Source organism: Oncorhynchus gorbuscha, linkage group LG10 (genome assembly GCF_021184085.1).
Source record: "Oncorhynchus gorbuscha isolate QuinsamMale2020 ecotype Even-year linkage group LG10, OgorEven_v1.0, whole genome shotgun sequence".
NCBI lineage: Eukaryota > Metazoa > Chordata > Actinopteri > Salmoniformes > Salmonidae > Oncorhynchus > Oncorhynchus gorbuscha.
This window is the reverse complement of record NC_060182.1, coordinates 87,219,790-87,240,977: the sequence shown is the minus strand read 5'-3', so window position 1 is coordinate 87,240,977 and position 21,188 is coordinate 87,219,790. Positions and strand designations below refer to the sequence as shown.

General features: G+C 42.3%; 1 protein-coding gene across 1 annotated transcript in view; it reads right to left on the bottom strand.

Annotated features, from left to right (window-relative positions):
• LOC124046968 (transmembrane protein 229b-like) overlaps positions 1-20,080 on the bottom strand; it is a 30,562-nt gene extending 10,482 nt beyond the window's left edge. The window contains exons 1-2 of the mRNA XM_046367717.1: positions 19,902-20,080; positions 10,043-10,193 (exon numbers count right to left, since the gene is read on the bottom strand). The gene's annotated coding sequence lies outside the window, so the exon portion shown is untranslated. The remainder of the gene's footprint in view (positions 1-10,042; positions 10,194-19,901) is intronic.
• Positions 20,081-21,188: the final 1,108 nt, after the last annotated feature.

Genomic DNA, 21,188 nt, shown 5'->3' with positions numbered 1-21,188 from the left:
GCTTTACGACAAAAGCATACCATGCGATTATGTTAGGTCAGTACCTAGTCACAAAAAAACACAGCCATTTTTCCAGCCAAAGAGAGGAGTCACAAAAAGCAGAAATAGAGATGAATCACTAACCTTTGATGATCTTCATCAGATGACACTCATAGGACTTCATGTTACACAATACATGTATGTTTTGTTCGATAAAGTTCATATTTATATCCCAAAATCTCTGTTTACATTGGCGCATTCTTGTTTTGCCTCCAAAACTTCCGGTGAAAGTGCAGAGAGCCACGTCAATTTACAGAAATACTCATCATAAATATTGATGAAAATACAACTGTTATGCATGGAATTAAAGATATACTTCTCCTTAATGCAACAGCTGTGTCAGATTTAAAAAATGCTTTATGGAAAAAGCACACCATGGAATAATCTGAGTACAGAGACCAAAACAAGCAATACAGATCTCATGGAGTCAACAAAAGTCAGAAATAGCATTATAAATATTCACTTACCTTTGATGATCTTCATCATAATACACTCTCAGGAATCCCAGTTCCACAATAAATGTTTGTTTTGTTCAAGGATTTAGTACAGTAATCCAAATGCGCAGCCACAAGGTCCAGACAAAGTCAAAAAAGTAATATTACAGTTCGTAGAAACATGTCAAACGATGTTTATAATCAATCTTTAGGATGTTTTATCATAAATCTTCAATAATGTTTCAACCGGAGAATTCCTTTGTCTTTAGAAATGAAAGGGAACGGAACTAACTCTCAGGGGCTTGCGCCTGACTGAGCACATGGCCTTCTGGCAGACCTATGACTCAATCAGCTCTCATTCTCTCCCACTTCACAGTAGATGCCTGAAACAGTAGATGCTCTAAATACTGTTTACTTCTAGTGGAAGCCTTAGGAAGTGCAATATGACCCCACAGACAGTGTATATTGGATAGGCTAAGACTTGAAAACCTACAAACCTCAGATTTCCCACTTCCTGGTTGGATTTTTTCTCAGGTTTTTGTCTGCCATGTGAATTCTGTTATACTCACAGACATCATTCAAACAGTTTTAGAAATGTCAGTGTTTTCTATCCAAACCTACTAATACTACTCCTAGCATCTGGGCCTGAGTAGCAGGCAGTTTACTCTGGGAACGCTTTTCATCTAGATGTGAAAATACTGCCCCCTACCCCAAAGAAGTTAAACCCTTTACAATGAAGATCTGTGAAGTTATTTGGATGTTTACGATTTATCTTTGAAAGACAGGGTCCTGAAAAAGGGACGTTTCTTTTCTTGCTGAGTTTAGTTGGTAATGTGTTTTAGTCCGAGGCAGTAGGTACCACTGGCAGTAGGCACCACGGGTATCAGGAGACTGGAGGCCCTGGCAGGGATCCTTCAACCACTCTGGCATACAGCCACTCTGTCATACAACCACTCTGTCATACAACCACTCTGTCATACAACCACTCTGTCATACAGCCACTCTGTCATACAACCACTCTGGCATACAGCCACTCTGTCATACAACCACTCTGTCATACAGGCACATAGGACTGTTGACACAGCAACACTGGCAGTCATGAGTCATGACCGCAGTCAAATTCCACGTGACCATTGAGTCACGGTAATATCCTCTTATGCATTCTGGACATGCGTTGGTAGTACCCACTCGCTAACGACCATCAGATAGCTAATGGCCTGGTACTCAGGGCTCTATTGTCCCTTTAACCACTCTGACATCAATGCAAACGTATTTGAAAATCACATCAAACACTTATCATCAAAACAGTATTGTTCTTTTAAAACTCACATCACTGATGATCAATTTCAAGAAAGAAGTTCAACAACAAGTTGAAACTAAGTGGAATACATGGTCCTTGTGGATGTTGTTGCAAAGCCTAACACAATGATAATGACAGCGCTTTCTACGGTGATGATTCATTCAAAACTCCCATATGCATATTAGGGCCTATATATGAGCCCAAGCCCCACAAAAAAACTGAAATAAAATAATGATTGTGCCATTATATAATACCAGATTGATTTATTTTGGCAGAGATAGCATCTTGTGAAGTCATCTGGATTTTTACGATTTATTACAGACTTTATTTTTTTTAACTGATTTTAGGATGTCTTTAGTACATAATTGGTCTAACCTATACTCCGGAATTAAACAAATTCCAGTAATCACCTTTGAGTGTGGACTGTATTATTATGCATACTGGATGGGCTGGTTACCTTCTGCTACCCTCCAAACTTTCTATTCATGAGTCTGGGGGTGAACTTATAGGCCTATGCTATGCTGTTGGTTCACCTACAATTACATAGAATTTGTATTTGATTTTGTATAGCCTAGTAAAAAGGCATATTTCTATAATTAATAGGCTGACACATTACCTTTAGCTGCAGAATACAGTGCCTTGCGAAAGTATTTGGCCCCCTTGAACTTTGCGACCTTTTGACACATTTCAGGCTTCAAACATAAAGATATAAAACTTTTTTTGTGAAGAATCAACAACAAGTGGGACACAATCATGAAGTGGAACGACATTTATTGGATATTTCAAAGTTTTTTAACAAACGAAAACCTGAAAAATTGGGCGTGCAAAATGATTCAGCCCCTTTACTTTCAGTGCAGCAAACTCTCTCCAGAAGTTCAGTGAGGATCTCTGAATGATCCAATGTTGACCTAAATGACTAATGATGATAAATACAATCCACCTGTGTGTAATCAAGTCTCCGTATAAATGCACCTGCACTGTGATAGTCTCAGAGGTCCGTTAAAAGCGCAGAGAGCATCATGAAGAACAAGGAACACACCAGGCAGATCCGAGATACTGTTGTGAAGAAGTTTAAAGCCGGATTTGGATACAAAAAGATTTCCCAAGCTTTAAACATCCCAAGGAGCACTGTGCAAGCGATAATATTGAAATGGAAGGAGTATCAGACCACTGCAAATCTACCAAGACCTGGCCGTCCCTCTAAACTTTCAGCTCATGCAAGGAGAAGACTGATCAGAGATGCAGCCAAGAGGCCCATGATCACTCTGGATGAACTGCAGAGATCTACAGCTGAGGTGGGAGACTCTGTCCATAGGACAACAATCAGTCGTATATTGCACAAATCTGCCCTTTATGGAAGAGTGGCAAGAAGAAAGCCATTTCTTAAAGATATCCATAAAAAGTATAGTTTAAAGTTTGCCACAAGCCACCTGGGAGACACACCAAACATGTGGAAGAAGGTGCACTGGTCAGATGAAACCAAAATTGAACTTTTTGGCAACAATGCAAAACATTATGTTTGGCGTAAAAGCAACACAGCTCATCACCCTGAACACACCATCCCCACTGTCAAACATGGTGGTGGCAACATCATGGTTTGGGCCTGCTTTTCTTCAGTAGGGACAGGGAAGATGGTTAAAATTGATGGGAAGATGGATGGAGCCAAATACAGGACCATTCTGAAAGAACCTGATGGAGTCTGCAAAAGACCTGAGACTGGGACGGAGATTTGTCTTCCAACAAGACAATGATCCAAAACATAAAGCAAAATCTACAATGGAATGGTTCAAAAATAAACATATCCAGGTGTTAGAATGGCCAAGTCAAAGTCCAGACTTGAATCCAATGGAGAATCTGTGGAAAGAACTGAAAACTGCTGTTCACAAATGCTCTCCATCCAACCTCACTGAGCTCGAGCTGTTTTGCAAGGAGGAATGGGAAAAAAATTCAGTCTCTCGATGTGCAAAACTGATAGAGACATACCCCAAGCGACTTACAGCTGTAATCGCTGCAAAAGGTGGTGCTACAAAGTATTAACTTAAGGGGGCTGAATAATTTTGCACGCCCAATTTTTCAGTTTTTGATTTGTTAAAAAAGTTTGAAATATCCAATAAATGTCGTTCCACTGTTGATTCCGTTGTTGATTCGTCACAAAAAATACAGTTTTATATCTTTATGTTTGAAGCCTGAAATGTGGAAAAAAGTCGCAAAGTTCAAGGGGGTCGAATACTTTCGCGCATTTCCATCTCTTCCTCTCTTTCCTTCATTCCTTTCTCCAGCATACAGAAAGAAGGGCTGTCAAACAGTTTAATGAAATATGTTTTGTTGTGAAAACATGTTACTATTGATGTTCCCAAACAGATTTCACTTGGTTTCCCAAATTAAGCACTGGTTAGCTGCATGAACAGGGTTGGAGAGCCCATGGCATACAGAGCACTGGTTAGCTGCATGAACAGGGTTGGAGAGCCCATGACATACAGAGCACTGGTTAGCTGCATGAACAGGATTGGAGAGCCCATGGCATACAGAGCACTGGTTAGCTGCATGAACAGGATTGGAGAGCCCATGGCATACAGAGCACTGGTTAGCTGCATGAACAGGGTTGGAGAGCCCATGACATACAGAGCACTGGTTAGCTGCATGAACAGGATTGGAGAGCCCATGGCATACAGAGCACTGGTTAGCTGCATGAACAGGATTGGAGAGCCCATGGCATACAGAGCACTGGTTAGCTGCATGAACAGGGTTGGAGAGCCCATGACATACAGAGCACTGGTTAGCTGCATGAACAGGATTGGAGAGCTCATGGCATACAGAGTTTGGGGCGAAATATCACAAGTCCCACAGATAGATGAGATGGCGCCGACTGAGATGGCCGCCTCGCTTCGCGTTCCTAGGAAACTATGCAGTTTTTTGTTTTTTTACGTGTTATTTCTTACATTAGTACCCCAGGTCATCTTAGGTTTCATTACATACAGTCGAGAAGAACTACTGAATATAAGATCAGCGTCAACTCACCATCAGTACGACCAAGAATATGTTTTCCGCGACGCGGATCCTGTGTTCTGCCTTACAAACAGGACAACGGAATGGATCGCATGCAGCGACCCAAGGAAACGACTCCGAAAAAGAGGGAAACGCGGCGGTGTTCTGGTCAGACTCCGAAAAAGGGCACATCGCGCACCACTTCCCAGTATTCTTCTTGCCAATGTCCAGTCTCTCGACAACAAGGTTGATGAAATCCGAGCAAGGGTGGCATTCCAGAGGGACATCAGAGACTGCAACGTTCTTTGCTTTATGGAGACATGGCTTACTGGGAAAACGCTATCCAGGGCGGTGCAGCCAACGGGTTTCTCCACGCATCGCGCCGACAGAAACAAACATCTCTCTGGTAAGAAGAGTGGCGGGGGCGTATGCCTCATGACTAACGGGACATGGTGTGATGAAGGAAACATACAGGAACTCAAATCCTTCTGTTCACCTGATTTAGAATTCCTCACAATCAAATGTAGACCGCATTATCTTCCAAGAGAATTCTCTTCGATTATAATCACAGCCGTATATATTCCCCCCCAAGCAGACACATCGATGGCTCTGAACGAACTTTATTTAACTCTTTGCAAACTGGAAAACATTTATCCGGAGGCTGCATTCATTGTAGCTGGGGATTTTAACAAAGCCAATCTGAAAACAAGACTCCCTAAATTTTATCAGCATATCGATTGCGCAACCAGGGGTGGTAAAACCTTGGATCATTGTTACTCTAACTTCCGCGACGCATATAAGGCCCTGCCCCGCCCCCCCTTTCGGAAAAGCTGACCACGACTCCATTTTGCTGATCCCTGCCTACAGGCAGAAATTAAAACAAGAGGCTCCCATGCTGAGGTCTGTCCAACGCTGGTCAGACCAAGCTGACTCTACACTCCAAGACTGCTTCCATCACGTGGACTGGGACATGTTTCGTATTGCGTCAGATGGGAATATTGACGAATACGCTGATTCGGTGTGCGAGTTCATTAGATGGTGCGTCGAAGATGTCGTTCCCATAGCAACGATAAAAACATTGCCTAACCAGAAACCGTGGATTGATGGCAGCATTCGCGTGAAACTGAAAGCGCGAACCACTGCTTTTAATCAGGGCAAGGTGTCTGGCAACATGACTGAATACAAACAGTGCAGCTATGCCCTCCGTAAGGCTATTAAACAAGCTAAGCGTCAGTACAGAGACAAAGTGGAATCTCAATTCAATGGCTCAGACACAAGAGGCATGTGGCAGGGTCTACAGTCAATCACGGACTACAAGATGAAATCCAGCCCAGTCACGGACCAGGATGTCTTGCTCCCAGGCAGACTAAATAACTTTTTTGCCCGCTTTGAGGACAATACAGTGCCACTGACACGGCCTGCAACGGAAACATGCGGTCTCTCCTTCACTGCAGCCGAGGTGAGTAAGACATTTAAACGTGTTAACCCTCGCAAGGCTGCAGGCCCAGACGGCATCCCCAGCCGCGCCCTCAGAGCATGCGCAGACCAGCTGGCCGGTGTGTTTACGGACATATTCAATCAATCCCTATACCAGTCTGCTGTTTCCCACATGCTTCAAGAGGGCCACCATTGTTCCTGTTCCCAAGAAAGCTAAGGTAACTGAGCTAAATGACTACCGCCCCGTAGCACTCACTTCCGTCATCATGAAGTGCTTTGAGAGACTAGTCAAGTACCATATCACCTCCACCCTACCTGACACCCTAGACCCACTCCAATTTGCTTACCGCCCAAATAGGTCCACAGACGATGCAATCTCAACCACACTGCACACTGCCCTAACCCACCTGGACAAGAGGAATACCTATGTGAGAATGCTGTTCATCGACTACAGCTCGGCATTTAACACCATAGTACCCTCCAAGCTCGTCATCAAGCTCGAGACCCTGGGTCTCGACCCCGCCCTGTGCAACTGGGTACTGGACTTCCTGACGGGCCGCCCCCAGGTGGTGAGGGTAGGCAACAACATCTCCTCCCCGCTGATCCTCAACACGGGGCCCCACAAGGGTGCGTTCTGAGCCCTCTCCTGTACTCCCTGTTCACCCACGACTGCGTGGCCACGCACGCCTCCAACTCAATCATCAAGTTTGCGGACGACACAACAGTGGTAGGCTTGATTACCAACAACGACGAGACGGCCTACAGGGAGGAGGTGAGGGCCCTCGGAGTGTGGTGTCAGGAAAATAACCTCACACTCAACGTCAACAAAACTAAGGAGATGATTGTGGACTTCAGGAAACAGCAGAGGGAACACCCCCTATCCACATCGATGGAACAGTAGTGGAGAGGGTAGCTAGTTTTAAGTTCCTCGGCATACACATCACAGACAAACTGAATTGGTCCACTCACACTGACAGCGTCGTGAAGAAGGCGCAGCAGCGCCTATTCAACCTCAGGAGGCTGAAGAAATTCGGCTTGTCACCAAAAGCACTCACAAACTTCTACAGATGCACAATCGAGAGCATCCTGGCGGGCTGTATCACCGCCTGGTACGGCAACTGCTCCGCCCTCAACCGTAAGGCTCTCCAGAGGGTAGTGAGGACTGCACAACGCATCACCGGGGGCAAACTACCTGCCCTCCAGGACACCTACACCACCCGTTGTTACAGGAAGGCCATAAAGATCATCAAGGACATCAACCACCCGAACCACTGCCTGTTCACCCCGCTATCATCCAGAAGGCGAGGTCAGTACAGGTGCATCAAAGCTGGGACCGAGAGACTGAAAAACAGCTTCTATCTCAAGGCCATCAGACTGTTAAACAGCCACCACTAACACTGAGTGGCTGCTGCCAACACACTGTCATTGACACTGACCCAACTCCAGCCATTTTAATAATGGGAATTGATGGGAAATGATGTAAATATATCACTAGCCACTTTAAACAATGCTACCTTATATAATGTTACCTACCCTACATTATTCATCTCATATGCATATGTATATACTGTACTCTACATCATCGACTGCATCCTTATGTAACACATGTATCACTAGCCACTTTAACTATGCCACTTTGTTTACTTTGTCTACACACTCATCTCATATGTATATACTGTACTCGATACCATCTACTGTATGCTGCTCTGTACCATCACTCATTCATATATCCTTATGTACATGTTCCTTATCCCCTTACACTGTGTATAAGACAGTAGTTTTGGAATTGTTAGTTAGATTACTTGTTGGTTATCACTGCATTGTCGGAACTAGAAGCACAAGCATTTCGCTACACTCGTATTAACATCTGCTAACCATGTGTATGTGACCAATAACATTTTATTTTATTTGAGCAAGAGGCTGCATGCTCTTCGATCAGTGGTTGATGCAGGGAGTGAAACAGTAGCCTACCTGCATTATTGAAAAACGAACCGTAGGAAAGTGGACTCCATTTTTACTCTGCCCCTGTTCCTGCCCATTTGATAATGGAGCATTCTGAATCTAAACTAATTTGACATATTAGTAAAGACAATATTAAATTGAGAATAGTCTGATGGGTGAAAATATGATCACTCGATGAGAGAACAGCGACTTTCTCAAATCATCAAGAGCCTATAGTCACATCATGCTGCCCATGCGAGTTCAAACCCCCGAGCTGACAAGGTACAAATCTGTCGTTCTGCCCCTGAACAGGCAGTTAACCCACTGTTCCCAGGCCGTCATTGAAAATAAGAATGTGTTCTTAACTGACTTGCCTGGTTAAATAAAGGTAAAAAAATATATATATATATATATATATATATATATATTTTGATTTAAGACATTCCAGGAAGAATGGCCTTACTGAAGAGCTTAGTGACTTTCAACGTGGCACCGTCATAGGATGCAACCTTTCCAACAAGTCAGTTCATCAAGTTTCTGCCCTGGAAGAGCTGCCCCGGTCAACTGTAAGTGCTGTTATTGTGAAGTGGAAACGTCTAAGAGCAACAATGGCTCACCCGCGAAGTAGTAGGCCACACAAGCCCACAGAACGGGACCGTTGAGTGCTGAAGCAAGTAAAAATTGTCTGTCCGGTGTTGCAACACTCACTACCGAATTCCAAACTGCCTCTGGGAGCAACGTCAGCACAAGAATTGTTCATCGGGAGCTTCATGAAATGGGTTTCTATGGCCGAGCAGCCTAACACAAGCCTAAGATCACCATGCACAATGCCAAGCATCGACTGGAGTGGTGTAAAGCTCGCCGCCATTGGACTCTGGAGCAGTGGAAACACATTCTCTGGAGTGATGAATCACACTTCACCATCTGGCAGCAGTCCGGCAGACGAATCTGGGTTTGGTGAATGTCAGGATAACGCTACCTGCCAGAATGCATTGTGCCAACTATAAAGTTTGGTAGAGGAGGAATAATGGTCTAGGGCTGTTTTTCATGTTTTGGGTGAAGGAAAATCTTAATGCTACAACATACAATGACATTCTAGATGATTCTGTGCTTCCAACTTTGTGACAACAGTTTGGGGATGGCCCTTTCCTGTTTCAGCATGACAATACCCCCATGCACAAAGCAAGCTCCATACAGAAATGGTTTGTCAAGATCAGTGTGGAAGACCTTGACTGGCTTGCTCATAACCCTGACCTCAACTCCATCGAACACCTTTGGAATGAATTGGAATGCCAACTGTGAGCCAGGTCTAATCGCTCAACATCAGTGGCCAACCTCACTAATGCTCGTGGCTAAATGGAAGCAAGTCCCTGCAGCAATGTTCCAACATCTAGTGGAAAGCCTTCCCAGAAGAGTGGAGGGTGATATAGCAGCAACGCTGGGACCAACTCCATGTTAATGTCCAGGATTTTGGAATGAGATGTTCAACAAGTAGGTGTCCACATACTGTACACTACATGACCAAAAGTATTATGACTAAAGAGGCTTCACCTATAGCTTTTATTTTGACCCATAAGAGTAGGATTAGGTTTCTATTCTCAGCAGTTTCCTACTCTGAGACACGTTGTGGATACGGGGCCAAGGTATTGACCCCCGGCCAGTAACAGTTGTATGGCTTCCTAAGTCACTCTTTATTTATCCTGATTTTGGGATGCAGGTACTGGGTTCCTGTCATGTGCTGTATGCAGCAGCGGTTCACACACAGCAGCACAAAATGAAGTTGTTCCAAATTAATAGGAAAGATGTTTTGATTACTCCTGGACAGTCTCCTATGTGTTTTACAGTAGCTCTGATACAGTGAAGCCCTAGTGGAATACAGAAGGAATAGAAGAAATGAAACAGTGACCTTCCTGAGGTCACTGACTGTGAGAGTCATACCCACTGAGAGATAATAGCATGGAGGATTATATAGAAAACAACAGAGCGATGCTGATGGAAGAGAGAGAGAGATTTGGAGTGCTCCAGTAGGCATCAGTGTACTCTCCCCAAGGTGAATCCTAAACAAACACAGAGAGAGAGAGAGAGAGAGAGAGAGAGAGAGAGAGAGAGAGAGAGAGAGAGAGAGAGAGAGAGAGAGAGAGAGAGAGAGAGAGAGAGAGAGAGAGAGAGAGAGAGAGAGAGAGAGAGAGAGAGAGAGAGAGAGAGAGAGAGAGGGAGCAAGAGAAAGAGAGAGAGAGAGAGAGAGAGAGAGAGAGAGAGAGAGAGAGAGAGAGAGAGAGAGAGAGAGAGAGAGAGAGAAAGAAAGAGAGAGAATAGTTAGGTCTATATAATTTAGTCATTCTTTTCTTCATCAGGGGCGTGAGGCACACCAAAAATCTGAGGGGGCACAAAGTACGCGAGGATGGTCCATAGGGGGACTAGGCCATCCAACTAGGCCATCCAACCTGAAACTGTTTTTTTTCTGCAATCTAGAGCCATAATCATCACATAAAAATGTCTGCATATCTAAGTATACCTTTTGAGCCTCTGTATCCTCCTGACTGGCGATTCTTTAATTTTAAAGAAACTAAAGAAAAAATAAAAACAATATATTGCTTCTCTGCATGTCTGCTAAAATCTGGGTAAAACATTGAAAGGAATGTGAGTCTTATTCAGCACATTTAGTTATTGCTTGCTTTTCTCAAGTCTACCAACCTTGTCAGCAGTCATGCCAGCTATGATAGAGTAGCCAGCTTGTCAAACTAACTTGATTGATAGGCTGAAATGTCTTCTTGGTATCTAGTTATGAGGTTGGGAACCTATCTAGACTAGTTAAAGCCAACTTCATAAAATAGGTGGCTAGTAGTATTACAGAGAAACAATATGTATTTAATAGGACAAATCTGAGGGGGAACGTGCCCCCCCCCCCTTTGGACTTGACACCTCTGCTCTTCATGATGGGTATACATGATGGGTATACAGTACATACATATATAAATGACTTAAATGTAAATGTAAATATATAGTATACAGTGCATACATTGTTGCAGCGTGTTAGGGAGAGGTCCACATTTACATAATAGTTATCCGGGGGCAATGGGGTTCATTTGAGTCGGGGAGGTTTTAGTATCTGTTTTATTTTGTCCAGGGGAGGGTCATGTCATTTGTAATCAATTGAATGTCATATTGCTCAGGCTTTGAAAATGAGTTGCTTATTATAATATCTCATGTGTGCCCAATGATGCCCCTCATCCATGATTTTCTGCTGGGCATGCATTATCAAGTGCACCTGGTTTGGACTCAGTAAAATGATCCATAGCCTATACCGGCCTTTCTCTAAACCCTGTGTCTGTGGAGGAATGCGTGTCTGACTGCAGCATATTTGTATTAAATACGATTTGGGTGGGGGGGTTTATGGTCTGCGCCCTATCTGACTCAAATAAATACTTGTCATAGGCCTACCTTTGTAATGCGCTGAACTATGCATGCCGCAATAAAATAATTGTGTTGCCATGACTAAGTCTAGCTACACCAAAACACACACACACACACACACACACACACACACACACACACACACACACACACACACACACACACACACACACACACACACACACACACACACACACACACACACACACACACACACACACACACACACTCTCACACTCTCTCTCTGGATTTGTTTCAAATAACAGCTGCCCGCCAAAACCTGTGTGTTATATCATATTTGCCTCAGCAACGACGCCATCGAAAATGCGTTTAGAAACAAAGCATCCATATCCCAAGGATAAACCAGACCATTTAAAAAAAATGATTATCATAATTTGTAAGTCGCTCTGGATAAGAGCGTCTGCTAAATGACTTAAATGTAAATGTAAAAGAGATGAACCAATCTATCAAAAAAGATGCACAATAGTTTCCCAGACAATGAGAGTTTACTGAAGACGTCATACATACTCTGAAAACCTTGTGAAGACTTACAGAAAACGTTTGACCTCTGTCATTGCCAACAAAGGGTATATAACAAAGTATTGAGATAAACTTTTGTTATTGACCAAATACTTATTTTCCACCATAATTTGCAAATAAATTCATAAAAAATCCTACAATGTTGATTTTCTGGATTAAAAAAATAAAAAATTGTCAGTCATAGTTGAAGTGTACCTATGATGAAAATTACAGGCCTCTCATTTTTTTAAGTGGGAGAACTTGCACAATTGGTGGCAGACTAAATACTTTTTTTGCCCCACTGTATATTCACTACATGAAGAATGTCTTTATTTTAAAGAGTTGCCTCAGAATACAAATGCAGGTGAAATATTATGTGTTCTGAATGACTACATAATGGGACATGGATTATGATGGGACTGTTATATCGGGATCTGTAAGTCTACCGACGAGACTGCTTCTCAACCTATCCATGCAGGGAAGCGCAAGTGACAACTTCCCAGCAAACAATAAAAATGCTGATTTCAAGCCAAAAAACTGGGCATCTGGAGAGACCGAGAGGATAGAATAATTTTCGATATGCTCCCCCTATTCTCAATTCTGGCTGACATGGGTTATGTAGACATGGATCACATTTGTAAATTGATGAGGTCACATCTGAGCCAAACTCTGCTCAAATTCGAGGATTACCTCCCTTCACAATCTGATCTAAGCCCGGGAAAGCAGTGGATGTGTAATCCCTTCACCCGCACTTAAGCATGTCACTGGTTCTTGATGATAAACTATTGGAGCTGTCCAGACCAAGTCCTGCGCATTTGTTTTAATGAGATTCGCCTGTCGACATTCTGGCTGTTCAGAAGCAGAGAATACCCGCAACTCAGAGAGATGGCTGTGAAGACGTTAATCCTCTTTCATTCTACCGACTTACAGTGCATTTGGAAAGTATTCAGACCCCTTCTCCTTCTCTACATTTTGTTACGTTACAGCCTTATTCTAAAATGGATTGGACATGATTTGGAAAGGCACACACCTGCCTATATAAAGGTCCCACAGTTGACAGCTCTGGGTTGGCGCCCCCCCTTGGGTTGTGCCGTGGCGGAGATCTTTGTGGGCTTTACTCGGCCTTGTCTCGGGATGATAAGTTGGTGGTTGAAGATATCCCTCTAGTGGTGTGGGGTCTGTGCTTTAGCAAAGTAGGTGGGGTTATATCCTCCCTGTTTGGCCCTGTCCAGGGGTATCGTCGGACGGGGCCACAGTGTCTCCCGACCCCGCCTGCCTTAGCCTCCAGTATTTACGCTGCAGTAGTTTATGTGTCGGGGGCTAGGGTCAGTCTGTTATATCTGGAATATTTATCCTGTCTTATCCGGTGTCCTGTTTGAGGTTGTATGCTCTCTCTAATTCTCTCTCTCTTTTCTTTCTTTCTTTCTTTCTTTCTTTCTTTCTTTCTTTCTTTCTTTCTCTCTCTCTGAGGACCATGCCTCAGGACTACCTGGCCTGATGACTCCTTGCTGTCCCCAGTCCATATGGCCGTGCTGCTGCTCCGGTTTCAACTGTTCTGCCTGCGGCTATGGAACTCTGACCTGTTCACCGGACGTGCTACCTGTCCCAGACCTGTTGTTTTCAACTCTCTAGAGACAGCAGAAGCGGTAGGGATACTCTAAATGATCGGCTATAAAAAGCCAACTGACATTTACTCCTGAGGTGCTGACCTGTTGCACCCTCGACAACCACTGTGATTATTATTATTTGACCCTGCTGGTCAACTATGAACATTTGAACATCTTGGCCATGTTCTGTTATAATCTTCACTCGGCACAGCCAGAAGAGGACTGGCCACCCCTCATAGCCTGTTTCCTCTCTAGGTTTCTTCCTAGGTTCTGGCCTTTCTAGGGAGTTTTTCCTAGCCACCGTGCTTCTACACCTGTATTGTTTGCTGTTCAGGGTTTTAGGCTGGGTTTCTGTACAGCACTTTGTGACATCAGCTGATGTAAGAAGGGCTTTAAAAATAGATTTGATGATTTGATTTGACAGTGCATGTCAGAGCAAACACCAAACCAATTGTCCGTAGACAGTTCCAAGACAGGATTATGTTGAGACACAGATCTGGGGAAGGTTACCAAACAATTTCTGCAGCATTGAAGGTCCCCTAGAACACAGTGGCCTCCATCATTTTTACATGGAAGAAGTTTGGAACCATCAATGAAAATAGCTCCCCAAATACAGGTGTGCCAAGCTTGTAGCGTCATCCCCAAGAAGACTCAAGGCTGTACACGCTGCCAAAGGTGCTTCAAAAAAGTACTGAGTAAAGGGTTTGAATGGCATGCCCTGCTCTTGCTGATGTTGCTGAACCAATGACTGTGCTGTGTATCGTGGCACTTCAGGAGGCGAGTCAATATGTGACCAAAAAAAATGCAATATCTGTGTTCAATGATTAGGCCTACTAATGTCCTGTTCAGCTTGAGAGGGAGTGCGTGAAGAGGAGAAGGAGGACCGGAGGTAAGCTTACTATTGGTAGAATTTATTTTAATAAAAGATATGTTTCATTGCCCATAATGAAGCTATTTATCAGAGTTATTGAACTCACAAATAAACCATATTCAAGTAATTTACATACATTACTATGAAGCGGAAGCCACAGAGATGGACAGCACATGGGTGCTGGAAGTAGGCTAATTTGAGAAGACCTAATTCATTTAAAACAGTCTAATTTTAAGCTACTAACAACTAGAGGGCTTTGTGTTGGCGCCTATTTCTTCCTATTAAATAAAAGGTAGACCAACCTGTTTGACAGACTAAATTATATTCTACTATCCATAGATTTTGTCAGCCTATTCCTTCAGTCACCATGAACTCCTTAAATATATCAGTGTCAGTTAAGGGCTGAAGGTGTTAAGTTAAAACCAGGGCTCTATTTGAGTGGGTATGTGAGGGTATTGTGGCTTTTGTTTAGGAAAATCGCTAAAAGCATAGGTCTACCCTTTGTTAACTTAAGATTATTTTTTTTTTTAACTGATTATATAAAGTGATCTATAACGAGGCTGGATGGAAAATGCCGGGGAATGACTTGACTCCGATGCATATCAACAACAGCACTTTGGTTTGCCTCTGTGACATTCAGAGGCTGCGCTACAACCTTCTGTAGCTGAGGAGGAGACAACAAAAAATACTTTACTAGGGAAGTAAGGATTTTGTCACTATCAATTGAGGTTCGTCATCTCAACAGGCTATTAAACAAAATACTAACGCTAAATCTGTCAGAAGCAAGCAAGGTAGCCTAAAATTAATTATTTAGGCTATATTATTATTTCAATGATATTGCCTGCCATTTAAGAATTCAATTGTGAAACATTTGTGACACGCTATATGATGCCAGGAGCACTCAGCATTTCAACAACACATCAACAACAACATATCAAAAACACTTCAACAATACATCAACAACAGCACTTCAACAACACATCAACAACAACAGCACTTCAACAAAAATACATCAACAACACATCAACAACAACACTTCAACAACACATCAACAACAACACTTCAACAACAGCACTTCAACAACACATCAACAACAGCACGTCAACAACAACAGATCAACAACACATCAACAACAGCACTTCAACAACAACACATCAACAACAGCACTTCATCAACAACAGCACATCAACAACAGCACATCAACAACAGCACTTCAACAACACATCAACAACAGCACTTCAACAACATATCAACAACAGCACTTCAACAACATATCAACAACAGCACTTCAACAACATATCAACAACAGCACTTCAACAACACATCAACAACAGCACTTCAACAGCAACACATCAACAACAACACTTCAACAACACATCAACAACACATCAGCAACAACACATCAACAAAAGCACTTCAACAACACATCAACAAAAGCACATCAACAACACATCAACAACAGCACTTCAACAACATATCAACAACAACACTTCAACAACATATCAACAACAGCACTTCAACAACACATCAACAACAGCACTTCAACAACAACACTTCAACAACATATCAACAACAGCACTTCAACAACACATCAACAACAGCACTTCAACAACAGCACTTCAACAACACTTCAACAACACATCAACAACAGCACTTCAACAACACATCAACAACAGCACTTCAACAACATATCAACAACAGCACTTCAACAACACGTCAACAAAAGCACATCAACAACACATCAACAACAACACTTCAACAACCTATCAACAACAGCACTTCAACAACCTATCAACAACAGCACTTCAACAACACATCAACAACAGCACTTCAACAACACTTCAACAGCACTTCAACAACACATCAACAACAGCACTTCAACAACACATCAACAACAGCACATCAACAACACATCAACAACAGCACTTCAACAACATATCAACAACAGCACTTCAACAACACGTCAACAACAACAGCACTTCAACAACACATCAACAAAAGCACATCAACAACATATCAACAACAACACTTCAACAACATATCAACAACAGCACTTCAACAACACATCAACAACAGCACTTCAACAACACTTCAACAACACATCAACAACACATCAACAACAGCACTTCAACAGCACTTCAACAACACATCAACAACAGCACTTCAACAACACATCAACAAAAGCACATCAACAACACATCAACAAAAGCACTTCAATAACACATCAACAACAGCACATCAACAACACATCAGCAACAACACATCAACAACAGAACTTCAACAACAACACATTAACAACAACACTTCAACAACAGCACATCAACAACACATCAACAACAACACATCAACAACAGCACTTCAACAACAACAGCACTTCAACAACACATCAACAACAACACATCAACAAAAGCACTTCAACAACACATCAACAACAGCACTTCAACAACACATCAACAACAGCACATCAACAACAGCACATCAACAACACATCAACAACAGCACATCAACAACACATCAACAACAGCACTTCAACAACATATCAACAACAGCACTTCAACAACACGTCAACAACAACAGCACTTCAACAACACATCAACAAAAGCACATCAACAACATATCAACAACAACACTTCAACAACATATCAACAACAGCACTTCAACAACACTTCAACAACACATCAACAACAGCACTTCAACAGCACTTCAACAACACATCAACAACAGCACTTCAACAACACATCAACAAAAGCACTTCAACAACACATCAACAACAGCACTTCAACAACACATCAACAAAAGCACATCAACAACACATCAACAACAACACATCAACAACAGCACTTCAACAACAACAGCACTTCAACAACACATCAACAACAACACATCAACAAAAGCACTTCAACAACACATCAACAACAGCACTTCAACAACACATCAACAACAGCACATCAACAACAGCACATCAACAACACATCAACAACAGCACATCATCAACAACAACACATCAACAACAACACATCAACAACAACACTTCAACAACACATCAACAACAACACATCAACAACAGCACATCAACAACAACACATCAACAACAGCACATCAACAACAACACATCAACAACAACACATCAACAACAACACTTCAACAACACATCAACAACAGCACTTCAACAACAACAGCACTTCAACAACACATCAACAACAACACATCAACAACAGCACTTCAACAACAACAGCACTTCAACAACAACAGCACTTCAACAACAGCACTTCAACAACAGCACTTCAACAACACTTCAACAACAGCACTTCAACAACATGCCCTTCATTTTGCATTTAGGCTGTATTTAAAAAAAAAAAATAACTACTTAGAGTTAAATAACAATGAAACGAAAAATGTCTTATTTGCCTTTGAATTCACTTTAAGAAACATGTGTCTGGCCAGTGTTTGGTTTGAGGATCATGTGGTGAGCTAGCTATGCATGCCTAGCTTGTTAATTTAGCCTAGCAGATGCTCTTATTGAACCACAGTCAACACAAATCTGTTTTTTAACAACAATAAAATAGAATTAATTAGAAAATGATAGTTGCCAAATGAAAAATAAATTACAAGTGAATACCTGATGATATGTGTCTGCTGTGTTAATCAATTAATGGATTTTTCTCCAATTCATTGACGATCAGATACTTCAGTTGTTACTGGTTCTGTTGCTCTACATTTTTACACTTGATGGACAACTTTTCCAAACTTAGCCTATCCTATTTTTGAACATTAGCCTGTATAGAAACCACCACGTGTCTGGTGTTGCAGCATGCACTCATTAGTTTTCATGCTCTGTTGTGGTATTAACAAAAGCTTGTCTCCAGTCAGGTAAATGGATGTTGTATAATTACATGAAATGCATGAATAAAAGGTCATTATTTTCTCGGACCGCAAATAAGATGATAGATTCATGCAGTGCTTTTATTATAATGGATATCTTTCTACCCTTGTCGTCTGTGGTCTGCGAATCCACAACCTTCTGGCTACTTTGCCATGTGATGCTTACAAAACCAAGAACAGTTCCTAAAACGGCATACCCAAGGCTCTGGTCTGTCCTAGGAGGAGTGAGGGTAAACCGTAGTAGGCATGTTCTCTGCTATCCACTTCGTCTTAATTGAGGGAGGATCCTTTTTTCTCTCCAATTGTTCAGGAAGGGTCGGGAAAATATATATTGTATTTTACTGAAGGGAGGGCCATCCATTTGAATTTCTCCCATTATAAAGGATATCCCTCATTATAATATTTTTTATTATATATATTTATAAATAATGTACAGTCCCTTAGCAGTCTATCATTTTGCATCTATTTTTTTTAATGCAAACAAAACAAATGTATATGACTAAAATAGTATGCAAAGTTTAATGTGAAAATGTGGATGCGATTTGGTTATTTGGTTATTTGGTTATTTGGTAGGCTACTGTGCTGTGTGGAAATTAATTCAGTAAAATGAATTACTAGCCTGTGGCCCCGCCCCCTCTCTCTCGCTCTCTTCCTCTCTCTGTGTCATTAAGTTCAGGGACCCTGAAAGACCCTGATATGTGGAGTTAAATAACTAAGCCCTCCAACCTGTGACATGGTTTATATCCATGGGATTAGGAATCGTGGACACTCAAATTAAAAGCGGAAGAAGAAGGGTTGGCCACGACACCTTGACCAGGCTTGTGAACGAGGGGGAGGGGAGACCGCAGCATTACTGCGCGGATGCAAGATTCTCCATCTCTCCTATCCCGGTTCTAAATGCTGCATTGGCAAACTCACAAAGCCTTGCTGATAGTGGAGGAAATGTCGATGACATGACACAAATAGGCTACGGTGGCCTACCCTACTGAGTACTCCCCCAAATCAAAATATTGATTGCTGATGATGGCTTTGTGAGCATTTATTTTAGGCTACACTACATAATGCCAATGCGACAAACTGTTCCTATAAAATCAGTGTGAGAATAAACATGTGCGAATGTTATCTGGAGAAACTGGAAATATCGGGGAAAACGCTGGTTATAATCCTTATAGATAAACATGAATAGTGCTGTTCCGTGATGATTGCAGTGTTGTAAAATAAATTGGACAGAGTAAAAATAAATGACAGCGAACCGCGGGCACAAGCTGGCCCATATTTTATTTGGCTACATTTCATTCCATTGGTTCAATATGTCACTGCTGCATACCCATATTATCCTCGGGTCGTTTTGCAAGAGGAGATTTCAGTTAAATAAATATGAATTGCCGTAGTGATGAAAAAAGTAGTCTTGCACAATGTCCTGTCCATTAATTTAAAGTAGAACAAAAATTATACAAACCTAAACATCTTACCGTAATATTGTCGCTGCGGTGGTCCCACCGGATGCAGCACAGCCAATAATTTATGTGATATATGGACCAACAGTCCATGCGAAGTCTCACCGTCCTGCTACCGGCGCACCGTTCCCAGTCCCCCCACTGTCCGATCCTTCACCGACTGCAGTAGTAGCCACTAGCCAGGACAGCGGCACATGTTTAGAGACGGCTCGAGCACCGGCTCCACTCACGCGGTTCTTGCATCTTAACTCTTTCGTCACCTCAACGAACAGTGCCTTAAACACTGATTAGCACTCAGAGCTGGGTCTTGTTCAGTAAGGGAGAAACATTTTGAAACTTAGTGAGAGTGGAAAGGGGGGATACCTAGTCTGTTACACAACGGAATGCCTTCAACAGAAATGGGTCTTCCACATTTAAACCAACCCCTCTGAATCATAGAGATGTGGGGGCTGCTTTAATCGATATCCAAGTTATTGGCTTTTCTACCCCAGGTAACTAATTTGTCATGGGATATTAGAGGACAGAGCAGATCCTTTTTATGGCCACTAAACTCCAGGGACCCTGACCTGAGGTATTATTGATTGATATGATTTATTTAAGTGTCATACACCTACTACTAAACATAGTACCAATTTCCATGTACTGGAAACATGTTTTTTGTTTTTTTACAAATTGTGCAAATATACAATAATTGTACAGCCACAAACAGTACATTTCTCTTTCTCCTCCAGTCATTGTGAACAAATGGTGCAATCTCAAACACTGAAACAAAAGTTACACCTCTGCTCGTCCCTTAACCAAAATAACTTAGGGTTAGCACCAGAAATGAACAAAAAAAGAATGTCTCAGATTGCCATACAGAGGGCAATAAAACACTAGATCACACCGTAGGAAAATTGTCTCCTCTTCAGGCACTCTGTTGAATGTACCCGTATCTATAGCCAGAGGGAGGGTGACGGATCTGAGCTGTGCACAAACTGACCCATTGGCTTTTTGTTAGGTTCAGTTTGTTAGGTAAACCCATCTAGTACAAGGTCGGTCCCCCCCTTCACCTCCAGAACAGCCTGAATGGCACCTGGCCAGCAACACTGTTCAGATACGCTGTGGCGTTCAATAATTGCTCCATTTTTATCAAGTGTCCTAACGTGTACCAGAAAAACATTTACCACACCAGAAGGCTACACCACTGCCACGGATCAATGGACTCCTGCTGGATTCATTGCAGTTTATGCCAAACCCTGACTCTGCCATCAGCATGATGCAACAGGAACCGGGATTCGTCGGACCAGGAGATATTTTTCC